General features: G+C 40.1%; 2 long non-coding RNA genes and 1 pseudogene across 3 annotated transcripts; 1 reads left to right on the forward strand and 2 right to left on the reverse strand.

The window, feature by feature from the left end:
- Positions 1-1,209: 1,209 nt before the first annotated feature.
- Positions 1,210-3,451, reverse strand: LOC148196030 (uncharacterized). The gene is made up of 3 exons (XR_015780708.1): positions 3,329-3,451; positions 3,132-3,223; positions 1,210-1,321 (listed from the first exon to the last, which is right to left on the reverse strand). It is a non-coding gene; the product is annotated as an uncharacterized LOC148196030 (long non-coding RNA).
- Positions 3,452-5,717: 2,266 nt separating this feature from the next.
- Positions 5,718-6,846, forward strand: LOC148196031 (uncharacterized; annotated as a pseudogene).
- Positions 6,847-7,349: 503 nt separating this feature from the next.
- LOC148196032 (uncharacterized) lies at positions 7,350-8,871 on the reverse strand. 2 transcript variants are annotated; one of them, XR_015780953.1, is made up of 2 exons: positions 8,327-8,871; positions 7,350-7,818 (listed from the first exon to the last, which is right to left on the reverse strand). It is a non-coding gene; the product is annotated as an uncharacterized LOC148196032 (long non-coding RNA). The 2 variants fall into 2 exon arrangements; XR_015780954.1 differs by lacking the exon at positions 8,327-8,871 and adding an exon at positions 8,039-8,320.
- Between the last annotated feature and the right edge of the window lie 8,565 nt (positions 8,872-17,436).

The following is a 17,436-nucleotide window of genomic DNA, read 5'->3' on the forward strand; positions in this document are numbered from 1 at the left end:
TCTTTGAACTTTCCGTCTCCTGTTGAATATTTTTATTTGAACTTGTCCCAGCTTAAGTGAATGATATCCAAACAGCTCCCTCTCTTTTGTTCATCTGTTTTGTTCATTTTTAGGCAAGGGCTTTGTTTTTTCATCCTGTGGAGCCAAATGCTTAAATGTTCTGTGACATTGTTCTGCCATTGTAGGTGTTGTTTCGGAAGTTAGGAAGTAGATTTGGAACTGAAAATTTCTTGCACTGTGCCAATGCTGGTGGTGGTTTTCATTAGCAGTCAAAATCTATTAACAATTGGCTAATTGGCGTATATGTGCTGCATGAAGAGTATTTTGATTGTGTCTTTTAGTTTTAATGTTTGATTCACTCTCCCATTTCCGCATCGTGTATATAGTTATGTTACTGCTCCAGATACGCAGTGGATAATCTCAAGTTTGTTTTTTTTTTTTTTTTTTTTTTTTTTTTTGTAGTTACTTGACTCACATTTAGACTATAGTGGTGGATGCTGTGGTGTGCGGTTTTTCCTCGGACCTATGACTAGACCATTTGGAGAATTGACAAGCAATAACAGTGCCGCTGGAAGGATGAGTACTGAACAATCTGAATTGTCTGAAAAAACACAGTTAAGGACTGAGCATTTACTAAAGGAACAACGGGAGTCTGGTACTGTGTTAACCAGTTCAGTTATCCATGAAAAATCAAATCAAGTTTCTGCTAATGCGACAGAGAATTCTGTTATTTTACTATAATAATAAAACATATTAAAAGAATTAAAAATTTAATATTTTAAATGAAAAAATTAAATTAGAAATATTATTTATTTAAATTTGATAATCAAAATATTTTTTTTTAATATAATAAATATTCAATTACTGTAATTTTTTTTTATATAATTAAATATATATTAATATTTTAATTTATAAAATATTATTTATTAAAATAAAAAAAAATATGTAACATCCCAATAAATAGTAATCACCATTAATCAGAACTAATCACATTTACCGAAATTACAGTACAGTCTTAATATTTACAGTAGCTGCTCAAAAGAAAACAGCACGTACAGCAATTTACATCAACTGCTCACACATATTAAAACTGAATATGCAGCACTTAACAGTATTCAGAATACAAAATAAATACAGAAACCAGTTCTGATTTACTATTCTGCATAACTATATACAGAAATGTCAAAATACAGTACAGAAAAACTAACTAAAGCTACTACAGAAACGCGCCTCTACTGCTCAGCTTTAACTTCAACTTCCACAAGGTTGGCATCCTCCAAATTTTCTTCTTCCAGCATGGTTTCAAGGGGTGCCTCACCATCTGCTCACATCCACAACGGATGATCATTGCATTGACAAGACGGACATACAGAACAGTAGACAACACAAGGAAATTGCATGGGTAAGCTTAGGTAATTTAATTCAACACAATCAACATAATTTAACATATAAAATCAGTCATACAATTCATACAATATTAAACACATATCCACGCATACAGTGACTCATCCAAATTCTCATAATTAAAGACTGTCCGGACTGTATGATCCATGTATCTACAGGCGTTCTTGCACCCGGGTGATGTAGTAACTGGGATACCCTCAACAGCTGCCACCCGAGGTTAACCCTTATCAGCCCAAAGTACTATAAGGACTAGGGCCTCCTGCCATTCCCACGCATGAACTACTCTCCTCTACATGAGGATGAGCAATCACGGAATATCAGGATGAACAGCCATCAGTAGCTTAATCCATGGTCATACTACACTACTTCTCATATTCACATCATGGAGACGTTCCTCCTTGGAACGCTCATTCACAATCCAATCCGATAGAATTCATTCACATAACCATTCTCGCATATTCACAACTTCTGTTAATCAAATTTTCATTCTGTGTTCCACTCTCTTAATTTTAAAGGACGTTCATCTCTCAATAGGTGGGGAAGAACATATTACAGCACTCATACATTCACGTTTCTGAACAAAAGAAACGCACCCTTATTCATGCACGGACACTGATACAATTAACTAAGTTAATTGAAATTGAGTCTAAAAGATCCAAATAGTACTTAGGAAAAATTCTAAGTATAAAGACTTGAGATTAAATGAAAAGAATCATTACAGTTTTTCATGACTTTAAGTAAATGATCAGAGCCTTTGTAAATTCGGAAACGAACCATGCCAGTCAAAGACCGAACGTTAATTAATCAATTGAACGAACGTTACAAGATTCGCTCACGAAACAATGGTAAGGACGAGCGTTCAGTAGAAACCGAACCCTCTTTAGGACGAACGTCAGGTCAATGACCGAACACCATTTGAACGAACGTGCATTTGAACGATCGTGCATTTGAACGAACGTTCGGTATCAGACCGAACGCTAACTAGGACGAACGCTCAATCTAAGATCGAGAATTCATTTGGACGAACGCTCAGTATAATACAAAGCGCCACTTAGGACGAACGCTGGTAAACCAAAACCGAGCGTCCTAACTATACTTCACTTTATTTTCAATAGTTGGACACGCTAGGCTAAGCCGAACGCTCACGCCTAACTCTTGACAACTAATAACGCTCGTTCCAGATCAGGGTCCTTTCCAAATGAAAGAATCCTTATTCTAAGAAATTTTCCAGGGAAACCGAACGGTATAAGACCGTTCGATGACGAGCGTACATGATAAATCAGAGAAGATAAAATTTCCAGGTTTTTCAACTCGATAACTTCACAGATTTTCATGTGATTCATAATTTTAAAGTTTTCATTTCCATCCTACATTTCATACATTACAGAATTCATATTACTCCTTCATCAATACAGAAATTTCCAGTTCCAAACATATCATTCCAAATTCTACATAGCTTCAATAATATCCCAAATCATACAGCACATTTTCTGCATAAAATTCAACATTTTTCAACATCTGATCAACCCGAATTAATCATTTTCCAGTGCAGACATACCAGCATTAATATACAGTTTCAAACATTAACATTCATACACAACCAGTGCAACATACTCATACATGCATACTTAAAATTCAGATATTTCATACAATTCAACATCCAGTGCACTTCATTACTGTCATTAACATTAAAACAGCATTAAATTAAATTACTAAGCTTCCCTTACCTGTTACTGCAGTGTACTTCCAATTGCTCAGAATTTCACTCTTTCACTCACGGCTTTCTATCCAGGAATTCACTCAACCACTTCCACTAAATCTAATACACCAAAAATCATAACAGATCAGACTTCTAATCCTGCATGCAACCAGAATTTTGGTTCGCATGAACTAAGTGGACAATTGTGCAGAAACGAGAACTTACCAGTTCAGTTCTCAATTCTGTTCGGATCTGAATAGTGCTCACGGTGCAGGGAAACTTTCTCCTGTGTCTGAAATGAGATCAGAGGGTTTGATGGTAAGTTATCTTGAAGAGATGATGAACGAGTGCAGAGAAATTTCAGAGAGAATTTGAGGTCAGAATTTTCGAGAAAAGGAAGGTGATTGCATGCAGAGAATGGGAAGAGTTTTCCTGAAAATTTACTTCCTTCTTTCACAGAAACTAACTCCCATTCTCCACACACCACTTGTCTTCCACTATCATTCGCAGAGTGCTTCCACTGTGACACATGGCAGACACATGCAGTGGGAATGTGAGTGGATTTTGACGTGGCAAAACGCATCATAAGAGTGATCAGAGAGTGGTTTTGTGTGCTAATTAAATCAGGTTTTCACAAAATATATTATAAAATTAAAAAAACTTTAAAAAAAATGTTAACCAGTTACCGTTCCAAACAAGGTTAACATATTTTTCTAGTTTTTTTTTGTTTTTAATTTTTTAATATGTTTTATTTATTTTGGTTTATTAAATAATATTTTATAAATTAAAATATTAATATATATCTAATTATATTAAAATATTAATTTAATTAAATATTTATTAAATAAAAAATATTTATTTATTATTGAATTAAAACAAATAAACTTTTAATTTATTATTTTTTTAATTTAAAATATTAAATTTTATTTCGTAATTTATTATTATTATTATTAAATAAAAATTAAAAAGGTAAATTAAAAGAAATAAAAAAAAAAATAACCAGTAGACGGTTAAGTGTTATTAACGAAAAGGACATAATAGAATTTTTTGGAGATATGCTGGGACGGAGAACTATTCCTTATGTTTTCTCCTATATTCTTTTATAAAGTTGGTTAAATCATATCTATACCTTATATGAATTAATATATACGTCTTGGAATGATAACAGGTTATGTTGGACACAGATCTACCTGTAACTTGACCCAAAAAAAGTTTATTCGTTACTCAATTTGTTACCAGCATAAATATTTACTTAAAAAATATTTATGAATATTTTAAAATCTAAATATCTTTATGAATATATGCATATATTCATAAATATTTAAAAAATATATTTTTATAATTTATTAAAATAAAATTATAAAAATATATAAAATAAAATATAAATTAAATTAAATATTAATTAAAATTTAATTTTATAAAAATATAAATTAATATTAATTTTAATTAAATTTAACTTAATAAAATATAAATTAAATATTTATTTTTATTTTTTTACTGTTAACAAATATAATACGATAATATAATACATAGGAAAATGATACTCGAACAACGTTTTTTGACAACATTTCGACACAAGACACGTGTCAGCGTTTGAGTGGTTGAGGTTTTTGCAGGAAAAAGCTGCTGCGTCTGAGAAAGTCTGATAGAAATCTGCTTCAACGCTGACGTGGCGAGGGCGGGCACGGGCAGTCTGGGTTGTGCGTTTCAAAAATTGAAATGAAAAGGGAGCGGTCAGGGGTTTTTGTTTGGCGTTTGAAATTTGAATTTCATTTTTGAACAATTTTAGAGAGAAGTGAAGGTTGAGAGAGAGGGTGAGAGCCCGAGAGAGTTGGAGAAAGGGAGTTCGAGAGAGAGAGGTCCGACGGATTGCTTGCGGAGTGCCGCCGGACAACGTTGAAGGCCGTGTCGGAGCTATTCAACCCCTCCAGCCGGTTCCGATTCACGGTCGCCGCAGCTCCGACGTTGGCCAACGATACGAAGGCGGCATCGTCTTCCCTCCAACCCAGCGATTCGTCCCACCTGCTTCCCTCCCTGTGCCGGACCTTTGCATTCACCGCCGGAGCATCGCCGGAGTGTCGACTGTTCGGTGGACGAAAAAGAGGGGTTTAGGTTTAGGTTTCTTTCCCATTTGGGGAGGTTTAGGGTTTGGTTTCTTTCCCATTTTCATGTATTGAACTGAGTCTCTTTGAAATTTTCTAGTTGAATCTGTTTCTCCACTCAAGTTTCTTATTCATTTTACGCTTTAACTGTTCATTGTACTGCAAGTTTTACTGTTCATCATCTCTTTCACGCTGCCATGGTAGGATTTTATTGTTCATGCTTGCTTTCAGTCGCTGGTTCCATTCAAGTTTGTGTTTCTGGGTTTGCGTTTTATGCTTAAGTTTAATTTGTGCATGAACGTAAGGTCATACTACGCGTTTTATGGTTCCATTCAAACTTTGATGTTTCAGCCTAAGCGTTCGGTGTTGGTGTTTTAGACTGAGCACGGTGGCAGCAACTTGGCGGTTTGGGTGGAAGGTTTCCGAGGAAGATGATGACGGTGTTGGACTGGTCACGGTGGAGAGTTACAGTGGTGCAATGGTGATGAAGGTGCTAGACGGTAGTATTGAGGATGGCAATGGTGGCTGAGGGGGCTTGGGATGATGACGGCTGTGACTCAAAGATGGGTTCCTGGTGGTCCCGTGGAGGTGCAACCTGGTGGCTGATGAGTGAAGTGGTCACGGTATTTGGCGGGGGTCAGAGGTGGTGATTGAAGGATTATGCCGTGAAAATGGATAATGATGTTGGTGGTGGAGTTCGGTTTGAATATGCCCAGGTGACCTTGCTGGAGATTCCGTTTCATACCGAACGCTCACAGTCTGAATCATACCGAACGCTCACAATCAGTAACACAGAACCAAGAGCGAGCGTTAAAAGCATATGCAATTTCGAGCGTTCGTTCGTTTTGGTTTAGTGATCGGGGCGTTCGTCCTTAAAGAGACCGAACGTTCAATCACACAGTACAAAGAATGGTTCCTTGGGCATTGTCAACACTCAATTTCGTCCAGGTTGATTAATAAATTTACTTTCATCATAAAGAAAAAATAAAATAAAAATAAATAAAATAAAATAAAATAAAATAAAAAAAATAAAAAAAATAAAAAATAAAAAATTAATAAAAAAAAGAAGGAAGAAAGGACGTTCGGCTTTTGGACTGTTGCTGTGACCGTTCGTCCTCAACTGTGAGCCGTTAGGACGTTAGGAGCGCATCATTTGGCTGTCAGCATCGAGAAGAGAACGCCCATCCAACAGCATGCCAGGACGCTCGTCCAGCGCGCAGCGCAGAGGACGCTCGGCCAGCACTCAGAGAAGGCTCGTCCAGCGCGGAGAGGACGCTCGTCCAGAAAGTGGACGCTCGTCCAGAGAGCGGAGATCGCTCGCCCAGCTAGCGGAGAACGCTCGCCCAGACGCTTGTCGCCCAGAGGGGACGCTCGTCCAGCGCGCAGGGGACGCTCGTCCAGCACGCAGGGGACGCTCGTCCAGCGCGCAGAGGACGCTCGTCCAGCAAGTGGACGCTCGTCCAGAGAGCGGAGATCGCTCGCCCAGCTAGCGGAGAACGCTCGCACAGACGCTTGGCGCCCAGAGGGGACGCTCGTCCAGCGCGCACAGGAGGCTCGTCCAGCAAGTGGACGCTCGTCCAGCAAGTGGACGCTCGTCCAGCAAGTGGACGCTCGTCCAGCAAGTGGACGCTCGGCCAGTAAGTGGACGCTCGTCCAGTAAGTGGACGCTCGTCCAGAGAGCGGAGATCGCTCGCCCAGCTAGCGGACAACGCTGACTGAGGACGCTCGTCCAGACGCTTGTCGCCCAGAAGGGACGCTCGTCCAGCGCGCACAGAGGAGGCTCGAACGGTAGATGTAAGTATAAATGAAGGAGCCATTCGATCTCTAACAGACCGAACGGTATGAAGATTAAGAACGAACGGTCGATAAACAACAAGCATGAACACAGAGACAAGCCGAACGTCACAGAGGAAGTAAAAATCAGATGAAAGATGGACGAACGACTCTAACAGTGACGTTAAAGACCGAACGGTTTGACAGGCAGAAACAGTAAACGTGCAGAATTCAAAACCAGCAGAAACGCAATTGCAGGAACAGTAAACTCGCACAATAAAGCTATCAGTACAAACAAACGTAAAAATTAAATTTCAAACAATCAACAACAGTATAAATTAAATGGCAGACACACAACAACACAGATCAGATTTCAGAAGAAATTTAATCGCATCAATAGAATAAAATTGACAATTCAGTAACAGGAAATTAAATGACATTGTTCATTCAAATTAAAATTCATTACAATACAGAAAGCCAAATTCTCAAGTCTCGTTCTGGTGCTGCCTCGTGCGTTTCCAGCCAGGTTGCCATGCTGTTGTCTCCCATTAGCAACCTTTAATGAATTTCTTCCATCACTCTTTTGCTTCTCTGTCAGATAAAGCCATGTGGGGCCCTCCATTTTGTTTACACTTCTGCATGTTCTGCACACCATCGCTGCCCATGCTGGAATAAACAAGGTCTGTGTCAGCTTTCCACTTCTCTCCCATCTCAACATGTGCATCCAATTCGGCTGGACTTGAAGACGGTGTGTGTTGTCCTTGCTGCTGTTTGATGCAGCTGGACGTGAATGCTTCCAACGTTGCAGCTCCCAAGCTTCTCATGGGCGTGCTGCTGGAACTGCTAGACGGATGGGGTGTGAATGAACAGAAAACGGAAACTTAATACATAGTATTCATATTCAAGCACAATGAATTTAATTTAAACTCTCTTTAAGAAATGCCAGATATTTGAACTAGACAGGAGGTGACCAACATGACAGTAATCCCCAAATCAAAATAACACAGAATTCAATGTATAATAACACTACACCAACACAAAAACTGAAATAAGTGGGTACCTGGGTGCCAGTTTTTGCACACCAAGGCCAACTACGTCCATCACTCTCATTTTGGTGTGGCTTGTTTGTTTTCCCTCATTTCAGCTACTTCTAAGTAATTTGGGAACAATTCTTAACATTTTATTAACAACAGAACAATGTAAGATTAAGCAAAGAAGTTGTATAAAAATTGGGAACAGAACAACATCCACTTGGGAGACGTTTCATACATAAGCAAATCAAATCCAGATACAACATCATCCATGTATTCAACATTCATTGCACTGACAAATCAAAAAAGAAACCAACCTTGAGTGAAGACCACGCGTGGCGGTTGGAACAGAGCCGATTGCCTAAGGTGTGGGTGGGACTGACAACCCGGAAAACCCCTCTTTTTGGTCCTCCGAACATCCCAAACTCCGGCGAATCTCCCGCGGCACTCCGGCGGCACTCCGGGACAGGGACGGAACCACCTGGGACGAAGCGACACCTTCAACGCCTCCCTAAGTCGCTGGGCCGGAACGGACCAAACACGATCCCGTCTTCGCGTCGAGCGGTCGACGTCGGAGCTGCGGCGCCGTCAAACGGAACGGGCTGGAGGGTTTCGATCTCTCCGACACGGCCTTCGACCTTCAACGGCGCACTCCGGCAACCACTCCGTCGTTCTCTCTCTCTCGAACTCCCTTACTCCAACTCTCTCGGGCTCTCTCTAGGTTAGACTCTCTCTCAACCTTCACTTCTCTCTAAAATTGTTCAAAAATTAAATTCAAATTTCAAACGCCAAACAAAAACCCCTGACCGCTCCCTTTTCATTTCAATTTTTGAAACGCACAACCCAGACTGCCCGTGCCCGTCCTCGCCACGTCAGCGTTGAAGCAGATTTCTATCAGACTTTCTCAGACGCAGCAGCTTTTTCCTGCAAAAACCTCAACCACTCAAACGCTGACACGTGTCCTGTGTCGAAATGTTGTCAAAAAACGTTGTTCGAGTATCATTTTCCTTGAAATATATAATTTACATTTTGATTGTTTTTAAAGTTGTATTATATATTATATAATTCGAAATTTAATTTAAATTCTAAATCATCTTCTAAGTTTATATCATTAATTATATAATCAAAAATATAAATTCAGATTATAAATTATATAATTCAAATATAATTTAAAATTTCGATTTGTGATTTTTCTAAGATGATTGATTTTGGAAGATTTTTTTGTCTATTTGGAAATATATTTTAAATTCATATAACAAATTATACAATTTAAAATTCAAATTTTTATTACAAATTGTATAATTTAAAATGCAAATCTACCTTTTAAATTGTACCATATGAAACATATAAAAATAAAATTTTTGAACTCCAAATTATGAAATCCAAAATATATATGATTACACAGTTTGAAACTATAACTAAAATGTAACATCCCAAAATACAGTAATCACTATAATTCAGAATTAATTACAATTAACAGTAATCATAAACAGTCTTTGCATTAAAACAGAAATAAAAGCCTACTGGCTAATATTTACAGTAGCTGCTCCAAAATAAAACAGCAAATTACAGTACAACTTACAATGTTCAGAATTCCTCTAATTTACTAAAACCAGTACTGATTTACATGTCTGCATAATTATATACAGTATACCAAAATACAGTACAGCACTTTACAGTGTTCATAAACTAATCAAAATATAAAACAGTTCTGGATAAAACGCGTCTGCAGTACTGTACACAGAACTGTTAAAATACAGTACAGAAAATAACTAACAGCTACTATGGATCTAATCTCTACTGCTCCGATTTAACTTCCACTTCTACCAAGTTGGTATCCTCTAAATTTTCTTCTTCCAGCATTGTTTCAAGGGATGCACCACCATCTGCTCACATCCACAACGGATGATCATTGCATTTGACAAGACGGAAGTACATGGACAATAGACAACACAATGGAAAACGCAAGGGTAAGCTTATAATATTTAATTTATACAATTAACACATACGTTCACATATCAATTCAAACGTGCAGCACATAAATTATCAATTCGCAATCATAAAATAAATATAAAAGACAGACTGTCCGGACTGTATGAACCATGTAGTTACAAGCGTCCTTGCACCCGAGTGATGTAGTAACTGGATAACATTAAACAGCTGCCACTCGAGGTTAGTCCCTCGCCCATATCTAAGCGATGAACGAAGAACCTCCTGCCATTCCCACGCATGACTACCCCCTTCTACGTGAAGATGAGTATCACGGAATATCAGGACGGACAGCGAGTCCTAACTTATCCAGGTTCATACTTTACCATTCAATATTTCACATTCAACACATCAGAGACGTTCCTCCTTGGAACGCTCTTTAATATCCACTTCCAATAATTTCTTCAAAATATATCATTCGTTCATAATAACCAGTTCTCTTTATTCCCTTTCTCATTCTGTGTTTCATTCCCTTAACATTTTACAACATTCATTCTTTGATCAAATAAAACGAAAGTATTACAGTACTTTTGACCACGCGTTTCTGAATAAAAGAAACGAACCGTGTACTCACTTAATACGTTTCAATACTTAATAATTTGAAAATACTGATCTTTTAAAGAGGTGGATGATACTTAGAAAGATTTTGAGTGTACAGAGTTCAGGTAGAATCCAAAGGATAAAACCAGTAAGAAAATGTTTAGATAAACAACCAATATAATTGAATTTCAGAAAAACAGCACTGCCAGTCAAAGAACGAACGTTCAGAATTTCAATTTGGACGAACATCAATTACGTTCGCTCAGAACTCAATAATAAGGACGAGCGTTCAGTTAGAAACCGAACCCTGCTGTGGACGAACGCTAGGTCAATGACCAAGCACGAATCAGCACTAACGCTGGTTATAACCCAAGCGCTTTATAGGACGAGCGTTTCGGTATAGGACCGAACGCCAACTTTGGACGAACGTTCAGTATAAGGACGAACGCTCTCTAGAACTAACGTTCGACATAAGGTCGAACAACAATAAGGACGAACGCTCGACATGAGGCCGAACGTCATTGAGGACGAACGCTCGACTTAAGACCGAACGTCACTTATTTATAAAGTTTTAAATATTGATCTATACTGAGCAGAACGAACGCTCATTCACTCAATTGGGGGACGCTCGTTCTCGAGCAGAATTCATTCCAAATGAATGAATTCCAATCTAAGTCATGTTAACCAAAAACCGAACGGTCTAAGACCGTACAGTGACGAACGACCTTTTAGCAACAGAGAATGATCAGAAAATTTAGATTTTTCACACTTAGCAGAATTTTTCCAGATTTCCATTTTCCAACTTTATACTTCCATTTCAGGTTTAATTCCCTTCAAACATCATCATCATGCAGATTTCAACATTTAAAATCATGCCAACCACACAATAGCCATTCTCCATTCATCCATAATCAACTCAACATGCATTTAAATCAAATTCAACATCAAATATAATTCATACAAGCCGTATCAGTTCATGACAGATTCATCCAAACCAGAATGCATATCAGATATCAGTGATCATTTCTAACAACTCAACTTCATATTTTTCACACATGCAAAACAAACCAGAAATCATATTCCATATCAGTAAACGTTTCTAAATACTCAAACATCATGCTTTCCATATATGCATCTCAGATCATAAATCAAACAGTATAAATTAAACATATAAACTTCCCTTACCTGTTACTGCAGTGAAATTCCAATTGTTTAAGGTTTATCTTGATCACTCACAGTTCTCTACCCAAATGAATTCACTCCACGACTTTCACTAAATCTAAAATACCAAAATAACATAAAGATCAAACCTATAACTCATTCATGCAACCAGAATTTTGATTAGCATGAACTCAATGGACAATTATGCAGAATGAGAACTTACCAGTTCAGTTCTCAATTCTGTTCGAATCAAGTTGATGTTCACGGTGCAGTGACAGTGTTTACAGTATCTGAAACAGAATTTGAGGAGATGATGAATGAGTAATTTTAGAGGGAAGATGAGAGTTCTCAGAAACTCAGATTTTTATCCTTGCATGCAACTGATACAGTGTTCCTAGAAATTTTAAGATTAGATTGTGGTTTGGAGCTTACCAGTTACAGAATCAAAAGAGGTTCGGATCAAAATGGAGCTTGCTGGCCCGTGAATGTTCCTATGGTTTCAGAAAACGGATTGGAGTTGAAGGAAGTGAGTAATGGCAGAAGGAAGATGAAGGTTCGTAGAGAAAAGTTTGGAGAAGATGAAAGGTGTGATCCTTGAGGAAGACGAAGTGTGAGTGTGAGTGAAAGAGTTTTCTCAAAACTCAGAATTTTGAGTGGATTCCACATCAAACAAGAGAGCGTTTCACAGTCTGCCACTTGCACACCAAACCCTGCTTGGAATTCTCTCCCGTGACACTTGGCGTGTGTGCATGCACAGATTGGTGCGTTTTTAATGCACTGAGTGTGTGTGACGTGGTGCAGTTTCCAGAGAATGGTGGAGCTTGATTTCAGTGCATTGCAGGAAGAGATTTAGCAGATTTGAAGTAGGATTAAATCAACTCAGAATTATAGTGCACTAATCTGGTTTAACACAGAATTATCATTGCTTAATTATATAGGGTCTTACATTCTCCCTAACTACAAAAATTTTCGTCCTCGAAAATTTATAAATTACAAGCAAATAAGTGTGGATATAATTCCTTCATTGCACTCTCTACTTCCCACGTTGAATCTCCAGTCTTAGCATCCCACACCACCTTCACTAGACGAAGGTCTTTTCCTTTATGCAGCTTGGTGCGTTCATCTTCAATGCGGACTGGTTGCAGCTCCAATGTTCTGTCTTGACGCAGTTGGATGTTTTCCAGCTCCAAGATATGAGAAGGATTAGATATGTATTTCCTAAGCTGAGACACATGGAAAACTGGATGTAGATTTGATAATTGAGGAGGCAACGCAAGTTCATAGGCTACTGGTCCAATCTTCTTCAATATTTGATACGGCCCTATGAACTTAGGAGACAGCTTCTTTGGACGAACAACTCTTCCCACTCCAGTGATTGGATTCAGTCTTAGAAACACATGATCACCTGTAGCGAATTCCAGTGGTCTTCTCCTCCTATCAGCATAGGATTTCTGCCTGCTCAAAGACGTTTTCAACCTGTCTTGAATCAACTTAACCTTATCGGTTGTTTGCTGGATGAGCTCAGGTCCAGTTAGCACGTTCTCTCCCTCTTGAAACCAGCAAAGTGGTGTTCGGCATCTTCTCCCATAAAGTGCTTCAAAAGGCGCCATACCAATGCTAGACTGGAAACTGTTGTTATACGTGAATTCCACCAGTGGCAATACTTCATCCCAAGCGCCTAAGTGGTCCAGGACGCACGTCCTCAATAAGTCTTCTAAAGTCTGGATTGTACGTTCAGACTGTCCATCCGTCTGAGGGTGATATGCTGAACTCATCTGCAGCCTGCTTCCTAATTCACCTTGCAAAGATTGCCAAAACCGAGATGTGAATCTCGTGTCTCGGTCAGAAACTATGCTTGAAGGCACTCCATGAAGACGAATTATCTCCTTGATGTACAACTTAGCCAAATTTGTCATTGACATCTTCAGATTCACGGCTAAGAAGTGTGCGCTCTTCGTTAATCTGTCCACGATCACCCAAATTGAATCATGATTCCGGACCGTACGTGGCAGATGGGTCACGAAATCCATAGAAATGCTGTCCCACTTCCACTCTGGGATCTCCAATGGTTGAAGCAATCCTCCTGGACGTTGGTGTTCTGCCTTAGCACGTTGGCAAGTCAAACAAGATGCCACAAAGCGTGCAACATCACTCTTCATCCCAGGCCACCAAAACGATTTTCGGAGGTCTTGATACATCTTGGTCATGCCAGGGTGTATACTAAGACGACTGTGATGGCCTTCATCCAGAATAATCCGCTTCAGCTCGCCATCGTTAGGAATGCACGTCCTACCTTTGTAACGCAGCATGCCATCCGTTCCTGTATTGAATTCCTTATCTTTCTTTGAAACGAGTGAGTTTAATATCTTCACCAGATCTTCATCCTCACGCTGCTTCATTCTGATTCGATCAAATACATCGCTAGCTATTCTAAGGTTACAGCATTTGATACTGCTAGGCTCCAACTCAAACTGTAATCTCAGATCTCTGAAACTCTCCACTAAGTGCAGCTCCTTCACCATCATTAATGAGACATGCACTGCCTTCCTGCTTAGTGCGTCCGCCACCACATTGGCCTTCCCAGGATGATACAACAGTTCAAACTCATAGTCTTTTAGAAATTCCAACCAACGCCTCTGCCTCATGTTCAGCTCTTTCTGATCAAATAAATATTTGAGGCTCTTGTGGTCACTGAAGACTTGGAATGTTGATCCGTATAGAAAATGCCTCCAAATCTTCAATGCAAAAACGACTGCTGCCAGCTCTAAGTCGTGCGTTGGATAGTTACGTTCATGAATCTTCAATTGGCGAGACGCGTACGCTACTGCCCTTTTCTCTTGCATAAGCACACAGCCCAAACCTTGATGAGACGCATCACAGTACACTTCAAAGGGTCTGGACGTGTCTGGAATGATCAGCACAGGAGCGCTTGTCAACTTACGCTTCAGCTCTTGGAAACGTTCCTCACACACATCAGTCCACGCGAACGGCTGATCCTTCCTAGTTAACTGGGTAAGAGGAGCCACTATCTTGGCGAACCCCTCTATAAAGCGTCTGTAGTAGCCCGCAAGTCCAACAAAACTCCTCACCTCAGTGACCGAACGCGGGCTCTTCCAATCTAACACTGCTCTCACCTTTGAAGGATCCACTGCAATGCCTCCAGCCGACACCACATGCCCCAAAAACTGGATTTCCTTCATCCAGAATTCACACTTAGATAATTTTGCATACAATTCCTTCTCACGTAACACTCCAAGTACCAGTCTAAGATGTTTCTCATGCTCCTCTTCGGTCTTGGAATAGATGAGAATATCATCTATGAATACAACTACGAACTCGTCCAAATAGGGCCTGAAGATGCGATTCATGTACTCCATAAACACGGCTGGAGCGTTCGTCACTCCAAATGGCATCACCACATATTCATAATGTCCATACCGTGACCTGAACGCTGTCTTATGGATGTCTTCATCTTTAACTCTGATTTGATGATAACCGGATCTCAAATCAATCTTTGAGAACACTGCAGCTCCATGCAGTTGATCTAGCAAATCATCTATCCTTGGTAAAGGGTATTTATTCTTGATGGTCAGCTTGTTTAATTGCCTGTAATCTATGCACAACCGAGAGCTGCCATCCTTCTTCTTCACTAAGAGTACAGGCGCTCCCCATGGTGACACACTCGGTCTAATGAATTGTTTCTCCATAAGCTCCTCAATCTGCTTCTTGAGTTCAACCAATTCCGCAGGTGCCATCCGGTATGGCTGAACGGATATAGGGGCTGCCGTTGTCACCAAATCAATGGTGAATTCAACTTCTCTAACAGGAGGCAACCCTGGTATCTCATCTGGAAAAACGTCCATAAATTCCTCCACAACTGACGTTCTCTCTCGACTGCCAATAGCGGACGTTCGTTCATGTCTCAAATCTCCAAGCTCTTGGTCTTCATGCGTCATGATGAGAAAACAGCTTGCACCTTCCATTATATCTTCCTTCAACTGGCCAAGCGTTACTGTTAACTCTTCTTCTTCATCATTAGGAAACACCAATTCCTTGTTACCACAATCTATAAGAATGTGATTGGTGGTCAACCAATCCATCCCTAGAATCACCTCCAACCCTTGGAGAGGTAAGCAAATTAAATTCACCTTGTAACTACGTCCCTCAACCACAATAGGACATCTAATGCATACAGTAGACGTCCTAATCTCTCCAGCTGCCGGGGTAGAAACCACCAGGTCGAACTGCATATTCCTCTCCACTAATCCCAATTTCTCAACACACGCCTTCGAGATGAAGGAGTGAGTCGCCCCCGAATCAAACAACACATGACAGGATACTCCACACAGCAAGCATTCACTGGTTATAAGGTTACCTGAGTTAGCTGCTTCCGCCCCAGTTATTGCATACACACGACCCGCTGCTTGTGCTCTACCACCTCTCGGTTGATTCCTTCCAGCAACAGGTGGTCTCGTCACTGCCCGTCCACTCATATTACACTCGTTATTTGAGTGTCCGTTCCTTCCACAAAGACTGCAGTACTTTCCTCCAGCTAGTTGAGGGCATGCATTTCTATAGTGTGGTCCTCCACACCGGTAACAAATAACGTTCCCTTGTACAGGCTGTCCAACAGGAACGATCGCTTGTGATCCGCTTGTATTAGCTGGTTGGTTTGGACGAGCGTAAGGTAATCTTCTTTGAACAGAACCTCCTCTGGACACTATTGGTCCCCTACTCACTTGTTGCTGTTTCTTATGTCGTTCAGCCTCTGCCATGTTCTTCTCCAACACCTTAGCCCTCTCAACCATGGCAGGAAATGTCCTTATGCACAAGCTTGAAATCATGACTTTCAAGTCACTCCTTAGGCCGTTCTCAAACTTCCTACACTGCCACTCCTCGTTGGTGGCCATCGTATAAAACCGAACAAGGTGCTTGAACTTGTTGGTATATTCTGAAACTGTCATCCCACCTTGAACCAGTTGTAAAAACTCCACTTCCTTCGCAAACCGTACGCTGTCAGGGAAATACTCCTCGTAAAACTTACTACGAAATACTTCCCAAGTGACAGGACGTTGAGCTTCTACCAGAATAGCTCTTGTGCTCGCCCACCAATGGCTTGCTTCCCCAGTCAACAAATATTCTGTGTAAGACAACCTGTTCTCGTCCGGACACCTCTTTGCGTTGAAGATTCTCTCCATGTCCCCTAACCATTGGTCTGCCTCATCAGGGAGGCCCTTTCCATTGAATTTAGATGGATGGTGTTGGAGAAAACTCTCCAAACTCCATTCGGCATTTGGTTGGGCAGCGTTTGAAGAAGATGCTCCAGGCGCACCTCTAGTTGCAGCCAGTATCTCCATCAATTGTCTTTGCGTGTTTTCAGAATTAACACGCGAAGCCTCCAAACCTTGCATAGCAGCTTGGTTTTGCTGCATCAAGGTAGCATTCTGCTCCAGTAACGTGGTATTCTGTTGATGCAGTCTTTCCACCACGGTTTCCAACAATCTAGTGTTGCTGGACGTCTCGGACTCATTCGGTTGAGGAGGAGGAGGCAATCTAGGTGCCATTTGTTCTCTGGATACAGAGAAAACAAACTAACGTTAGTTATGTTCAAGAGTTAAAATAAAGTAACTCATTAAACATACAATAAGCACACAGCAAAACACAGTGCACTCATAACCCTACAGTGTCCTTTAACAAGAACAAAACTGCTCTGATACCAATAAATGTAACATCCCAA

The sequence above is a fragment of the Vigna umbellata genome, chromosome 7 (genome assembly GCF_029865625.1).
Source record: "Vigna umbellata cultivar VRB3 chromosome 7, Vumbellata_1.0, whole genome shotgun sequence".
Classification (NCBI taxonomy): Eukaryota; Viridiplantae; Streptophyta; class Magnoliopsida; order Fabales; family Fabaceae; genus Vigna; species Vigna umbellata.